General features: G+C 46.5%; 1 pseudogene; it reads right to left on the reverse strand.

Annotated features, from left to right (window-relative positions):
* Positions 1-5,767: 5,767 nt before the first annotated feature.
* LOC115838606 lies at positions 5,768-6,060 on the reverse strand (annotated as a pseudogene).
* Positions 6,061-15,861: the final 9,801 nt, after the last annotated feature.

Raw genomic sequence — 15,861 nt, forward strand, 5'->3', positions numbered from 1 at the left:
GGAGTTTGAGATCAGCCTGGCCAAGATGGTGAAACCCTGTCTCTACTAAAAATACAAAAATTAGCCAGGCACGGTGGGGGGCAATTCCAGCTACTCGGGAGGCTGAGGTAGGAGAATCGCATGAACCCCGGAGGTAGAGTTTGTAGTGAACCAAATGTGCCACTGCACTCCAGCCTGGGCAACAGAGTGAGACTCAGTCTCAAAAATAAATAAATAAATAAATAAATAAATAAATAAATAAAAGAACATCTCTAAAAACCCCCCAACCAACATCATACTGAGTGGTGAAAAACTTGAAGCTTTCCTGCTAAGATCAGGAATGAGGCAAGGCTGTCCGCTCTCACCACTGTTTTTCCATATTGTATCAGAATTCCTAGCTAATGCAACAAGAAGAGGAGATAAAAGCTATGCAGATTGGGAAGGAAGAAATATAAATGCATTTGTTTGCAGATGACATGATTGTCTATGTAGAAAATCCAAAAGAATCAACAACAGCAAAAACCTCCTGGAACTAATAAGTGATTATAGCAATGTTGCAGGATACAAGGTTAAAAACAAAAGTCGCTTTCCTATGTAGCGGCAATGAACAAGTAAACTTTTTTTTTTTTTTTTTTTGAGACAGGGACTTGATCTGTCACTCAGGCTGGAGTGCAGAGGCATGAATGTGGCCCACTGCAACCTTTACCTCCTGGCTCAAGCCATCCTCCTGCTTCAGCCTCTTGAGTAGCTGGGTCTGTAGGCACATGCCACCGTGCGTGGCTAATGTTTGAAATTTTTGTAGAGATGAGGTCTCACCGTGTTGCTCATACTGGTCTCAGACTCCTGGGCTCATGAACCACTGCCTGTAATCCCAGCCCTTTGGAAAGCCAAGGCAGGAGAATCACATTGTCACCCAGCCCACAAATGGAATTTGAAAGTAAAAACACATTACCATTTACATTAGCATCTCAAAAATGAAATCCTTAAGTGTAAATCTAGCAAAGCACGTACAAGATCTACATGAGATCTGGGTGCAGTGGTTCATGCCTGTAATCCCAGCACTTTGGGAGGCTGAGGTGGGCGGATCACCTGAGGTCAGGAGTTCGAGACCAGCCTGGCCAACATGGAGAAACCCCATCTCTACTAAAAAATACAAAAACTAGCTGGGTGTGATGGTAGGCACCTGTAATCCCAGCTACTGAGAGGCCAAGGCAGGAGAATTACTTGAACCCGGGAGGCAGAGGTTGCAGTGAGCCGAGATCAAGCCACTGCACTCCAGTGTGGGCCACAGAGCGAGATTCCATCTCAAAAAAAAAAAAAAAAAAAAAGATCTACATGAGAAAAGCTACAGAACTCTGATGAAAGAAATCAAAGAAGCATGATAGATAGATAGATATTCCATGTTCACGGATAGGAAGACTCTGTTGCCAGCCACACTGGTGCCCTAGGAACATACTTCATCCTTCAACTGAATAAGCCAGCACTGAATTCCCCAAATACACATCCCAAAGTCATACTCAAGGAAGCCAGGAAGAGTCTTTGGTGGGCACGAGCATCATAGTCAGGTTCACAGACACCAGACTGGTTTCCTCTGAGGGTTTTTTATCAGAATTCCTGCTCACAGGCCACTGTCCTGGCCAGGCTGCACCTTCCTCTCTTTGCATCCTGGCAGCAGCCACATCAGTGGATGCAAGAGGCTCATATGACCCCATGTAACCTGCCCCTTGGATGTGTCGGCCATTGCAGGTCTCAGGTGCCTTTTGTCTTTCTAAAGCAGAACTGAAATTTCACCTGGGCAGTCCGCTTTAGGGACCACAGAACTTTCATTTCCTTTTTATTCTAGGGAGAAAGTACTGAACACTATTATCTCACCAAGAGAAAGTGGGCACTGGGTGAGTAGGGGCTGGGTGGGGCTTGGTTCACACCTGTGGTTCCTAACGCAGCACATCACTGAAATCACCTAGAGAAACTTATTGTGATGCAGACTCCTAGTCTCTGCCTCAGACCTACTCTGGGATAGGCGTGGAGGGCAGAGGTCTATAATTTTTTTTTTTTTTTTTTTTTTTTTTTTTTGAGACGGAGTCTTGCTCTGTGCCCCAGGCTGGAGTGCAGTGGCGCGATCTCGGCTCACTGCAAGCTCCGCCTCCCGGGTTCACGCCATTCTCCTGCCTCAGCCTCCCGAGTAGCTGGGACTACAGGCGCCCGCCAACACACCCGGCTAATTTTTTGTATTTTTAGTAGAGACGGGGTTTCACTGTGTTAGCCAGGATGGTCTCGATCTCCTGACCTCGTGATCCGCCCGCCTCGGCCTCCCAAAGTGCTGGGATTACAGGCTTGAGCCACTGCGCCCGGCCTGAGGTCTATAATTTTTTAAGTGCCCACCGAATGATTCTGATGACCTGTAGACTTGGGAACCACTGGGGTGGAGAAATAAGGCCACCTGCTCCTTTCTGCTCAAGGGTATTCGTGTTTTCATGCTTCCTTATTTTTGATGATATTTCCGTCTCAATGCTAATCCTATAATGTTCAAACATACCTTTATTATGTCACATGATATCATATACATTTCCATATTTATTTCCTTGACCAGCTGAGCTCCTCAAGGGTAAAAGCCATGTGTTATTCACCTTTGTTTCCTGCACTCAGGGTTACCACATACAGTTGAGCAGGTTATTCACTGTACAAAGGAGCTTATCATGGAAAGTAGGTTGGGCTGTAAATGGGGCTAAAATCTAGCCTGATTCACCAAGCATGAGCCCTGATTTTGGCCTCTGAAAGTCTAGAGGGAGGCCAGGCGGGGTAGCTCACACCTGTAATCCCAGCACTTTGGGAGGCAGAGGCGGGTGGATCACCTGAGGTCAGGAGTTTGAGACCTGCCTGGCCAACATGGCGAAACCCCATCTCTACGAAAAAGATAAAAAATTAGCCTGGTGTGGTGGCGGTTACCTGTAATCCCAGCTACTTGGGAGACTGAGGCAGGAGAATTGCTTGAGCCTGGGAGGCGGAGGTTGCAGTGAGCTGAGATCACGCCACTGCACTCCAGCCTGGGTGACAGAGCAAAACTGTCTTAAAAAAAAAGTCTAGAGAGAAAGATAGACAGATAGATAGATAGATAGACAGATAGACAGATATGTGTATATGTCTATATACACACACACACATGTATATACATATATATATAGATATAGATTTTTTTTAAGAGACAAGGTCTCGCTGTGCCACCCAGCCAGGATGGATTGCAGTGGCAATCACAGCTCACTGCAGCCTTGACCTCCTGGGCTCAAGTGATCCTCCCACCTCAGCCCCCGAGTATCTAAGACAACACATGTGCACCACCACATCCAGCTAATTATTCTTGTTATTTTTTATTTTAAAATTTTTTTGTAGAGGCAGAGTCTTGCTGTGTTGCCCAGGATTTTGAACTCTTGGCCTTAAGTGATTCTCCTGCCTCAGCCTCCCAAAGTGCTAGAATTACAGGCATGAGCCAACATGCCTGGCAGATACCTTTTCTAATTGAACAAAGGTGCTGTATGGCTAGGGCTGGCTCTGTCTGCACCCGGCATCATAATAGTGTCACAAAAGCTGAGCATCTATTCAAGGAAGGCACAGAGTTTAGTGCCTTTAGTAGAAGGTAGGTGATCAAAGACTGTTTGTTAAATTGAACAGAAAGCCTTTTCCCCCTTCTCTGTCTCTCAAAATCTTCCCTTCAATGCCTAGCCCCGATATTAATTTTTCTAGGAGAAGTCTTCTTCCAGCTTCAATCCATTGCTTCTTTCTTGGAGATACAGCAATGCCTGGTTTATATCTCTAGAACAGCACTTTTGTGGTCTGACTTACATTGGAGTTGGTCTCTGCCACTGATCTGCGAACCCCTCACAGGCAGAGCCACCTTATTCAGCTCTTTCAGTCTTGAGTATTTAGGCAGCCCAATGAAAATTTATTAAATGAATGTATACCCAACTCTAAATGGCCCTTCAGACTCTGGCTTTCACCAGATCCTGTAAAAAGATGCAATAGCTTTCATCTCTGTTACCTGAAACTGGAAGTGCAATTTCAGAAATCAGTGCTAATTCAATTCATTACATACATATATGTGTGTGTGTCTTTATGTATATATGTATATGTGAATACATGCATGTGCATGTATGTATACATATAAACATATATGTTAACATCGTATATATTAATATCAGCTTTGTAGGCAGCACTGGGCCTAGTTAGATAGGTGATTCAGGCTGGGTGCGATGGCTCACACCTATAATCACAGCACTTTGGGAGGCTGAGGCGGGTGGATCACCTGAGGTCAGGAGTTCGAGACCAGCCTGGCCAACATGGTGAAACCCTGTCTCTACTAAAAATACAAAAAATTAGCCAAGTGTGGTGGCACATGCCTGTAGTCCCAGCTACTCGGGAGGCTGAGGCAGGAGAATCGCTTGAACCTGGGAAGTGGAGATTGCAATGAGCCAAGATCGCACCATTGCACTCCAGCCTGGACAACAGAGCAAGACTCTGTCTCAAAAAAAAAAAAAAGAAAGAAAAAGAAAAAGAAAGTGATTGAAGGAAGCTGCCCCCCACTTCCACCATGTGAAGATGCCACAAGAAGATGTCATCTTTGAAGCGGAGAGCCCTTATCAGACATCACATCTGCCAGCATCTTGATCTTGGCCTTCCCTGCCCTCCAAATGTGAGTAATAAATTCTGTTGTTAATAAATTACCCAGTCTAAGGTATTTTGTTATAGCAACCCAAATGGACTAAGTCAAATGCTATTCACAAACAATTGCAAAAGTTCTGCAGCAATTATCAATTGAGTCTAAAGTGGACTCTAAGTGATGTGGTCCATTATTGAATTTAATCCCACCAGTGTAGCAGGGTGAATCTACGTGTAAGTTCTTTCATAGACGATGGCAAAAGCCTGAATTTGAGGTCTTTTTCAATGTGAAGCCTAGATTAAATGACTCTCATCTCCTCCCCTAAACCATATTAGACTTGCCTAGCAACAAAGAGAGAACTTCACTGGGATTTGTTCATTAATGGGAGCTGAGGGCGTCAGGTGAAGAGGCTCTCACTGATGGAATCAAATTGCTGGGAGCGGCTGGGTGCAGTGGCTCAGGCCTGTAATCCCAGCACTTTGGGAGGCTGAGGTGGGTGGAGCACCTGAGGTCAGGAGTTCGAGGCCAGCCTGACCAATATGGTGAAACCCTGTCTCTACTAAAAATACAAAAGTTAGTCGGGCACGGTGGCAGGCGCTTGTAATCCCAGCTACTTGGGAGGCTGAGAAACGAGAATTCTTGAACGCAAGAGGTAGAGGTTGCGGTGAGCCGAGATCGCGCCACTGCTCTCCAGCCTGGATGACACAGTGAGACTCCATCTCAAAAACAAAAAACAGAAAAGCGCAAATTGCCGGGAGGGTATCTCAAATGGCACATTGGGCAAAAAAGCATGCACAGTGTGACTGGAAACCTTGACCATTCAAATATGCAAATTATGGGGATTCCTTGGGATCCCATTGGTAGTACAAAGTAAAGAGAAAGTGTTTCAAATTCGGGCACAATTAGAAAAGCACAATTGGAAAAACAGGATTGTTCTTTTTTTTTTAATAAGTGAATTAAAAAGTTTATTAGCCATAGAAAAAAACTGATTCCTCAAAATCAATTATTGATAAATCTCCTGTAAAACAGCAAAAGCTTACAGAAAATTTCTCTCATGACAGATAGTCACTGTACTTTTGGTCCAAGAAATGTTGGGTTTTTTCCTCCTTCTTCAGATGACAGACGGATGTAACTGAATCTACGAACGAGTGTACTTGCCCCAAATGTGCAACATAAATACAGAAGCGATGAACAGAAGACTCATAACCAATACTGGAATAGGGCCAACTTGGAGCCCAGGTGAATCTTCTGTGTAGAATCGCCACATCCCCCCGGTGCCTGCCGAGGTCGTGCGGCCTGTGTTCCTTGTCCCACAGCTGGCATTTTTCCTCTGCTGGACAGTGGATCCTGCCGCCCGGGCGGCCACGGCTTTGCTGGGAGAGTGCCCTGAGGATCCCATCGTTAGTGCCACTGGGGGTCGGATCAGGCATGCTGGCGATGAGGGTGGCAAGGAGCTGACGCTGATGGAAGGAAAGTGGCAGAGCCCCCGAAGGACCCACAGCTGGCGAGACTGCCAGGATTGTTCTTAGAGTCATTATGGCTTTCAGACCAAGTGAGTTCTTGGGCAGCCTCCTCTTGAGTTGGATGTTACGTACAGCAGATGGAATGTGCCATGGCTATAGGATAGGGTCAATGAGGGCAGTTTTCCAGCAAATCAAGTTCTTGTTTGTGAACATTCTTCCTCCTTTGGATATGAAGTCATATGCTCTTCTGGGGGCCCTCTCTAAGTCATACCGGAAGATGTGGAGACACATGGCAATCTTTGAGGTCAAGCAGATGGAGAAAAGCCCTAGGCAAGGTAGAATTTGTGCAGCTGTAATCTTTGATAGCCTCACAACGAACTCTGATCCTGGTCTCAGACTGACCTATAATCCTAAACAAAGGGAGTAATCAAGGGGAGGGCAAGTTAAGTTTATGTTGTGGACCAGGGGTCAGCAAACTCTTTTATAAAAGGCCAGAAATAATATTTTAGGCTTTGTGGGGCGTATAGTCTTGATCACAGCTGCTCAGCATTGCTGTTGTAGCACAAAACCACCACATGCAGTAATTAAATGAGTGAGTGTGGCCGTGTCCTAATAAAATCTTATTTGCAAAAACAGGTGGCAGCAGGCTGGGCATGGTGGCTTGTGCCTGTAATCTCAGCACTTTAGGAGGCTGAGCGGGGCAGATCGCTTGAGCCCAGGAGTTTGAGATGAGCCTGGACAACATGGCGAAAGTCCATCTCTACAAAAAAAAAAAAAAAAAAAAAAGCAAAAACTAGTTGGCATGGTGGTGCACTCCTGTAGTCCCAGCTACTCAGAAGGCTTAGATGAGAGGATCACTTCATCCCACGATGTTGAAGCTGCAGTGAGCCAGTGATCATGCCACTGCACTCCAGCCTGGGCAACAGAGTGAGACCCTGTCTCAAACAAACAAACAAACAAACAAACAAATGCAGATGGCAGCAGGTTTGGCCCACAGGTCATAGGTTGCTAACCCTTACTCTGTAATACCACAAGCAGAAAACTATGCATCTCCAAGAAATACCAAATCTGAAATAAGATCACAGAGCATGCAACTCCATAAAAGGGACCCCCCAGATTAAGCAGTCTTAAATCTCTCTGACTGTGTGTGTATGGTGGCTCACACCTGTAATCCCAGCACTTTGAGCGGCTGAGGTGGGTGGATCACTTGAGCTCAGGAGTTCGAGACCAGCCTGGGTAACATGGAAAAACCCCATCTCTACAGAAAATACAAAATACAAAAATTCGCCACTGTGGTGGTGCACACCTGTAGTCCCAGCTACTTGGGAGGCTGAAGTGGGAGGATTGCTTGAGCCCAGGAGGCAGAGGTTGTAGTCAGCTGAGATCGCACCACTGCACTCCAGCCTGGGCCACAGAGCAAGATCCTGTCTCAGGAAAAAAAAAAAAAAATCTCAGATCTATTAATTACAAGTTGTGAAACTTTGGAAAAAAACCATAACTTTTCTCATGCTCGGGTGTTTCATTTGTAATATGGAGATTATAAGACCTACCCAGCCTACCCCAGAATGATGGTGAAGTGCAAATGGATGATGTGCATCAACAGCAAGCAGCTCTCATTATGTGGAACTGCAGAAACGCCTTATGAGTTAAAGACTAAAGCTCTTCATGGACAAGATGGTGCTTATTCACTGTGGAATCAGTAGTGCCTCCCACATATTGGCACTCAGAATAAATTTATTGACTTTATAAATGAAATACTATTTCCTTCTTTCAAATCAAGGTGCCATTATTTGAACAGACCAGAGCAGTAGTAGCCGATAGTGAAGCAATTTGAAAAAAGGACATGGACCATTGAATTTTTGGAGTTTTAGCTGTATTCAGGGAATGTTTCTGGACCAAGGTGCCTACACAACTTTGGGCAAGCAAAGATGAGCTCCCATCAGGACATTACATGCACGTTTCAAACTCCATTCAGATGTACTGGAAACATTCTGTCACTGAAGGGGATTTTCCCTCGGGCCTTTATTTCTCATCAGTAATATCCTCATTGCAAGAGAATCCTCAGCCATTTGACTGACTACCCCTGGGGCTTGCTCCAACACTGTATCTTCCCATGGATGGACGCGGCCATGTGTACAAACTCCCCAGACGCATCATGCTAGCTTGTTAAGGGTTTGTCTGGTGTTTTACAGGGGCATTATTGCCAAAATGAAGGCTAAAGATACCAGTGTAATGAATATTACTAATGCCAGCTGGGCACAGTGGCTCATGCCTGTAATTCCAGCACTTTGGGAGGCCGAGGTGGGCGGATCACTTGAGGTCAGGAGTTTGAGACTAGCCTGGCCAACATGGTGAAACCCCGTCTCTACTTAAAAAAATATAAAAGTTAGCCGGGCATGGTGGCACATGCCTGTAATCCCAGCTACTCAGGAGGCTGAGGCACAAGAATCGCTTGAACCTGGGAGGTGGAGGTTGCAATGAGCTGAGATCGTGCCACTGCACTCCAGCCTAGGCAACAGGGTGAGACTCTATCTCAAAAAAAAAAAAAAAAAAGCATGAATATGACTGATCACAATAAAAGGAAAATGAAACAAAACCCTTGGCGATTGTTGTATATTAAGTCAAATCGAATAGCCCGTTTGTCTGTTTGGAGGCAGCAGGAAATAGTGGAAAGAACATGTGTGTTAGAGCCAGGCAGACCTGAGTTACAGTCATTACTAGAGTTATGAAAGAGTTATGTGCTCTTGCACAATTTACTTAATGTTATCATCTCGAGGTTGTTGTGAAATGAGCTAGAACAGTGCTTCTCAAAACCACTCTTGGGCGAGAAAGGACAAATATTGTGAGAGGTGGAGGCTGTTGTTGGCTGGGCAGTCTCCCCCAGAGGGGTCTACTACTGTGGCCTTTTTCCAGGGCTTTGCCTTCAACCTAGCACGTTTAGCAGCTATTACTATTATGGAACTGCAGAAACACCTTAGGAATTAAACAGTAAAGCTCTTCATGGAAGAGATACAGCTTATTCCCTACTGAATCAGTGGCACTTGCCACATATTGGCTGAAACCACTTTTGGCTGAGAGTAGATGAAAAGCACTCTTTCTTCTTCTTTTTTCTTTTTTGAGACGGAGTCTCTCTCTGTCACCCAGGCTGGAGTGCAGTGGCGCCATCTCGGCTCACTGCAAGCTCCGCTTCCTGGGTTCACGCCATTCTCCTGGCTCAGCCACCCAAGTAGCTGGAACTACAGGCGCCTGCCACCACGCCCAGCTAATTTTTTTGTGTTTTTGTAGAGACGGGTTTCACCGTGTTAGCCAGGATGGTCTCAGTCTCCTGACCTCGTGATCCGCCCTCCTCGGCCTCCCAAAGTGCTGGGATTACAGGCGTGAGCCACTGCACCCGGCCCCTCTTTTTTTTTTAGACAGAGTCTCACTCTGTCACCCAGGCTGGCAGGCTGGAGTGCAGTGGCATGATCTCAGCTCGCTGTAACTTCCACCTCCTGGGTTCAAGCAATTCTCCCAAGTGGCTGGGATTATAAGCATGCGTCTCCACACCCAACTAATTTTTGTATTTTTGGTAGAGATGGAGTTTCACCATGATGGCCGGGCTGGTCTCGAACTCCCGGCCTCAAGTGATCCACCTGCCTCAGCCTCCGAAAGTGCTGGGATTACAGGCGTGAACCAACACGCCTAGCGATAAAAAGCACTCTTGATCGGGATATGGTATGGTGGGCAGGTTCCTGGACAGTCTTGAAAGGAATGACCAAAAGACTAATGGGCCTGGGCCCACTGGCTCATGCCTGTAACCCCAGCACTTTGGGTGGCTGCGATGGCAGGATTGCTTGAGCCCAGGAGTTCAAAACCAGCCTGGGCAACATAGTGAAACCCCATTTCTACTAAAAAAGTAAAAATAAAAAAGATGAATGGGCCAGAAGAGAGGCTCTGTGTGACCATCCCAGGAAAAGGAGATAACTCTAATGACCCTATTTTTTTTTTTTACTTCCTATTAACATGACCCCATACTAGCCTGTAAATAAGGAATTGTCTGTATCAAATGTAACGCAGCTGTTTTCGTTAGCAATTTGACAGTATGGTGCACTGGTCCGGAGGGTAAGCTTTAGAATTAGACAACCTAATTAGGCAAGTTAGGCAAGTGTTGGGCAAGTTAGTTAACTTCCCAGAGTCTCAGCTTCCTTCTTCCCAGGGATAATAATAGAATTCCTTCTCTGCTCACTTTGTCTTTTGCTTACTCAGAGGTTCTGCCTGCTCCTCATGGCAGCTCACTCATGGCCTTCAGGGTCAATCACTGAGATCTCTGTTTGGTTAGAACCATTTCAGCCGGGCACAATTGCTCATGCCTGTAATCGCAGCACTTTGGGAGGCAAGGCGGGAGGATCATGAGGTCAGGAGATCTCATGACACGAGTGCAAGACTCGTGTCAAAAAAAAAAAGAAAAGTTTCCTTTTTTTTTGAGATGGAATCTTTCACCTGTCACCCAGGCTGGAGAGCAGTGGCACAATCTTGATCTCAGTTGACTGCAACCTCCACCTCCCGGGTTCAAGCAATTCTCCTGCCCCAGTCTCCTGAGCAGCTGAGATTACAGGCATGTGCCACCAAGCCCAGCTAATGTTTGTATTTTTGGAGAGACGGTTTCATCATGTTGGCCAGGCTGGTCTCAAACTCCTGACCTCAAGTAATCCACCCGCCTCAGCCTCCCAAAGTGCTGGGATTACAGGCATAAGTCACCATGCCCGGCCAGAACTGTTTCTTTCAGACCCCTCAGAAGCTGCTGGCCAGCCTCCGGTTGGTGGCCTTTGGTTCAGGTGTCCACCCCAGGTCTAATCAGCGTGGCCAGCAGGGAGACAGGATAGACAGGAGAACACAAAGGGCTGGCTGCTGAGTCAGGGACTGTGGACAGGGCCATTTCTCATAGGAGATTGTAGGTGTGGTGTGCACCACGATGGATGCCCAGGATACAGAGATGAGACAGAGGCCTTTAATGCAAGGTAGACCGTGGTTCCTCCAATAAAAGAAATGCTCGTTGCTGGGCACGGTGGCTCACGCCTGTAATCCCAGCACTTCGGGAAGCTGAGGTGGGCGGATCACGAGGTCAGGAGATCGAGACCATCCTGGCTAACACGGTGAAACCCCGTCTCTACTAAAAATACAAAAAAATTAGCCGGGCGCGGTGGCGGGCGCCTGTAGTCCCAGCTGCTGGAGAGGCTGAGGCAGGAGAATGGCGTGAACCCGGAAGGTGGAGCTTGCAGTGAGCCGAGATCGCACCACTGCACTCCAGCCTGGGCGACAGAGCAAGACTCTGTCTCAAAAAAAAAAAGAAAAAAGAAATGCTCGTAAAGAGCCTCACAAATTCAGAGAAAACACTGCTTTCTAGCTAAGGGGGTGAGGGAGAGGCTCGATGGAAGGTGGGGCCTCCAGAGTGTCTTCCCCCAACTACTCCAAGCCAATCAGGGCCTGTCCCCAGACTTGAGGCTGGGAGTCAGTCCTACCCAAACCTCATGACTGGGAAATTCGGGGAGTTCCTAAAATCAGCCTCTCCCCTCCCTCTGCTACAGGCTTTGATTCAAAGATGGGGCCATATGACAAAAGTCAGGCCAGTCAGGACAAAGAGATTTCCCAGGAAGCAGACGTTCTTTTCTCTGCTGCGTTTGAACATGGAAGCGCGTATCCTTAGAAGCCACAGGCAGTTACTTTGCAGGCACAAGGGAGACTTCTGAGCGTGGAGTCCTCACCAAGAAGGCAGAGCCTGGAGGGAGACAGAGGAAGAAGCAGAGACAGAGGCAGGAGAAACGGGGCCTGGACACATCATTCTGGGAAAGTACGGGGAGAACAGGGCAACAGTGAAAAGTACAGTTCGATGGGGATGATGGAGCATGGATGTTAATATTGGGAAGGCAGGCCAGGCGTGGTGGCTTATGCCTGCGATCCCAGCACTTTGGGAGGCTGAGGCGGGTGGATCACTTGAGGCCAGGAGTTTAACATCAGCCTGGCCACCGTGGTGAAACCCCATCTCTACTAAAAATAACAAAAAGTAGCCACGTATGGTGGTGCACACCTGTAATCCCAGCTACTTGGGAGGCTGAGGCAGGAGAATTGCTTGAACCTGGGAGGCGGAGGTTGCAGTGAGTGAGAGATCACGCCACTGCACCCCAGCCTGGGTGACAGAGCAAGACTCCATCTAAAATATATATATGTGTGTGTGTGTGTGTGTGTGTATGTGGAAGCAAGATTAGAAAGAAGACAAAATTTAAAAAAGAAAGAAGGAAAAGAGGCTTTTTTTCTGCAGGGAACAGGAAGCTAATGAAAGTATTTAAGTGCTGTGATATGAGCAATGTAGTAGATAAACTAATCACCAATGTGTGTAAAATGATTACAATGGAGAGGCCAGAGGTGAGAAGAACACGGAGAGCTTGTCACAATAATCTGAAGACCTGACCCAGAGAAACTGCAGTGAGGCTGGAAAGAGAAGAAGGATATGGAAAAATAAGACCACAGACTCAAGATTTTAGAGTAAGACTTTGTCATTTACTAAAGGTGGCACGAAGGAAGGAGGGTGCAAGCCAGGCTGAAAGAGCACACTTTATTTATTTTTATTTTTGAGACGGGGAGTGGGGGGCTGTCTCACGATATTGCCCAGGCTGGTCTCAAACTCCTGAGCTCAAGCAATCCTCCTGCCTCAGCCTCCCAAAATGTTGGGACTACAGGCATGAGCCACCAAGCCTGGCCAGAGCACACTTTAAAGTCTTGGATGATTCCTCTAGGCCAGTATTTACATGAAAGACAGATGTAAAAGATTAGGCAATTGGGCAGGGTGCCGTGGCTCATGGGAGGGCGAGGCGAGCAGATCACCTGAGGTCAGGAGTTCGAAACCAGCCTGGCCAACATGGTGAAACCCCGTCTCTACTAAAAATACAAAAATTAGCCGGGTGTGGTGGCGCATGCCTGTAATCCCAGCTACTCAGGAGTCTGAGGCAGGAGAATCTCTTGAAGCTGGGAGGTGGAGGTTGCAGTGAGCCAAGATCGCGACAGTGCACTCCAGCCTGGTCGAGAGAGTGAGACTCCGTCTCAAAACAAAACAAGACAAAACAAATGAACAAATAAAAAAGATGAGGCAATTGATCAGAGAAAAATTTTCTTTAGGTACATTGTTGTAATGCAAACAGATCATGGTGAAATTTTATAACATTGCATAATAGTCTGTGGTGCTGACATACAAGCAAAATGTCAGCAAACTACAGGGGCTGTTTATAAAGAATGCTAACAACCTACTTTTGAAAGGGGTGGCACAAAACATATGTATCACTCTGTTGAGATTTTAACTTTTCCTCTAACTTGCTGTGTGACTCTGGGTAGGTCGCTTACCATCTCTGAGCTCATTTTCTCAGCTGTAAAAAAGGGGGAGATAAAGCTTTCCCAGAGTTGTGGTCCTCACCTCATGATTTCATAGGAAAACTCCTTGCTAATTCCTAATAAATAAAAGGTAAATAATAAATAAGTAGACAAATGAATACGTATATTTAAAAATTAGAAATAAAAGGTAAATATGTTTCAAACTTCCTTTCCTCTCTCCTTTCTTTTCTTCTTTCCTAAGTATGCTTTGCGTTTGCAGGCTGGCTTTCCACAGGAGGTTAGTGTTGTCACAGCTTGTTGATAGGTTTCACGTAGAAACCTATGGTTAAGTCCCTCGTCTAGGTTGGGCGCAGAGTGCTTCACGCCTGTAATCCCAGCACTTTGAGAGGCCAAGGAGGTAAGCTGAGGAGTTCAAGACCAGTCTGGGCAACATGGCAAAACCTCATCTCTACAAAAAATACAAAAATTAGCGAGGCGTGGTGGCATGTGCCTGTGGTCCCAGCTACTTGAGAAGCTGAGGTGGGAGGATCACCTGAGCCTGTGAGGCGGAGGTTGCAGCGAGCCGAGATCGCACCACCGGGATTCAACCTGGGTGACAGAGTGAGACCTCATCTCAAAAAAAAAAAAAAAAAAAAAAAAATCAGTCTTCCAGGTTCTATCTAGTACAATACCTGGGTTCTCTGATTCTAGGTTCGTCTGCATTACAGAACCAGGATGGCCTTTCTTGGTCCTGTATCTATGATGGGGGAATAAATAAAACACAGTATTTTATTATGGAGATTTGCTTGAGGAGCTAAAAACTACCCGTGATTTATAGCAGTGGGGGGACAGGCAGTGCTCCTCAGTCAGGGAACCGTGGGTGTGGCCAGTGATGACGGACAGGGATGGCTAAAATGCAAGGGAAAGCAATGAGGGCCGCAGAAGAAGCATATGTGATGTACCACGGCAGGCAAGGGGGCACTATTATGGATCTAGTGTGTCCTCAGCTCCTAACTTCCCCTCCACTACCACTTATGGAATGCTAAAGACATGTACCATTTCATGCAATTCTTGAAATAACCCTATGAGTAGGTAGAGTATTATGATGTTCATTTGACAGATGAGGAGACTGGAGCTTAGGTCACTTGTCCAAGGTCACAAAGACAATTTTGTGAGTGACAGAGCAAGGACTTGAACCCAGGTTTCACTGTCTCCAGAGTCCACGGTTTTTGTTTTGTTTTGTTTTTTGTTTGTTTGTTTGTTTGAGACGGAGTCTCGCTCTGTTGCCCAGGCTGGAGTTCAGTGGCACAATCTTGGCTCAATGCAACCTCTGCCTCTCAGGTTCAAGCGATTTTTTGGCCTGTCTCTGAAGTAGCTGGGATTACAGGTGCCCGCCACCACGCCCGGCTGATTTTTGTCTTTTTAGTAGAGACGGGGTTTCATCATTTTGGCCAGGCTGGTCTTGAACTCCTGACCTCAAGTGATCCGCCTGCCTTGGCCTCCCAAAGTGCTGGGATTACAGGCGTGAGCCACCACGCCAGGCGTGGAGCCCGTGGTTTTAACTATTGTTCTGTACTGCCCACGCTGGAATTTCTGGGGAAGCCCTCTCTTATCACTTCTTTCACAGGCACATGATTTATAGCAACCATCTGGAATAGGATGGAGTGAAAAAGGGGACTTGGGAACTATTGTCTCTCCAAGATTACTCAGTTCTTTGATTTCTCCCCTGGGAGCCACACTGCCTGTCAGCTAGAAGGTACTGGAAGAAATTGGATTGCTCTAGGGTGTTCACTTGTACACAATTTATTATTTCTAAAGATAAGGCCTAAAGAGACATCTACATCGCATTAGTTTTTTTTTTTTTTTTCCCAATGAATGAAAGCGGAAGGGCATCTGTTTAGTATTTGAGCCATGCACCTGGCGCACTTTGATTAAAAGAGAAAAATAAATACTAAAACATAGTAATCCAAAGAATTACCCCTTTTGTGGCTGACTTACCCACTGCTTTGAGTATGGGACTCAAAGGAGTAATTTAAATTTGGGGCTGCCAGAAAAGGATGTCCTTGTTCTTTAGTAATCAGGAAGACTAAAGATCTCCCTGGGAGTGGGCTTGGATTCTGGCTTGTGGTCTAACCCTAGGTCCAGATATGAAGCTTGGAAAAAGCACTGAGAATCTGTTAGGGGGTGGGAAAGAAGGAGACATCATCTCATTCAACACCTTCCTCTAATTGTGAAATACATTAAAGCCCAGGGCACTGGAAACCTGCCAATTCCCCCCACTCCCCGTCACCCGACCTGCTCTCCACCCTTTCCATCCTGTCCTGCGTCCTGGGAGGGTGACCCGTATGGCCTGCATCAAGGAGTTCCCTTACCCTCTGGCTTCCAGTTTGGTGAGGCCAAAGGAAAGCAGGCAGCGGAGATGAAAGGGCA

The sequence above is a fragment of the Nomascus leucogenys genome, chromosome 15, assembly GCF_006542625.1.
Source record: "Nomascus leucogenys isolate Asia chromosome 15, Asia_NLE_v1, whole genome shotgun sequence".
NCBI lineage: Eukaryota > Metazoa > Chordata > Mammalia > Primates > Hylobatidae > Nomascus > Nomascus leucogenys.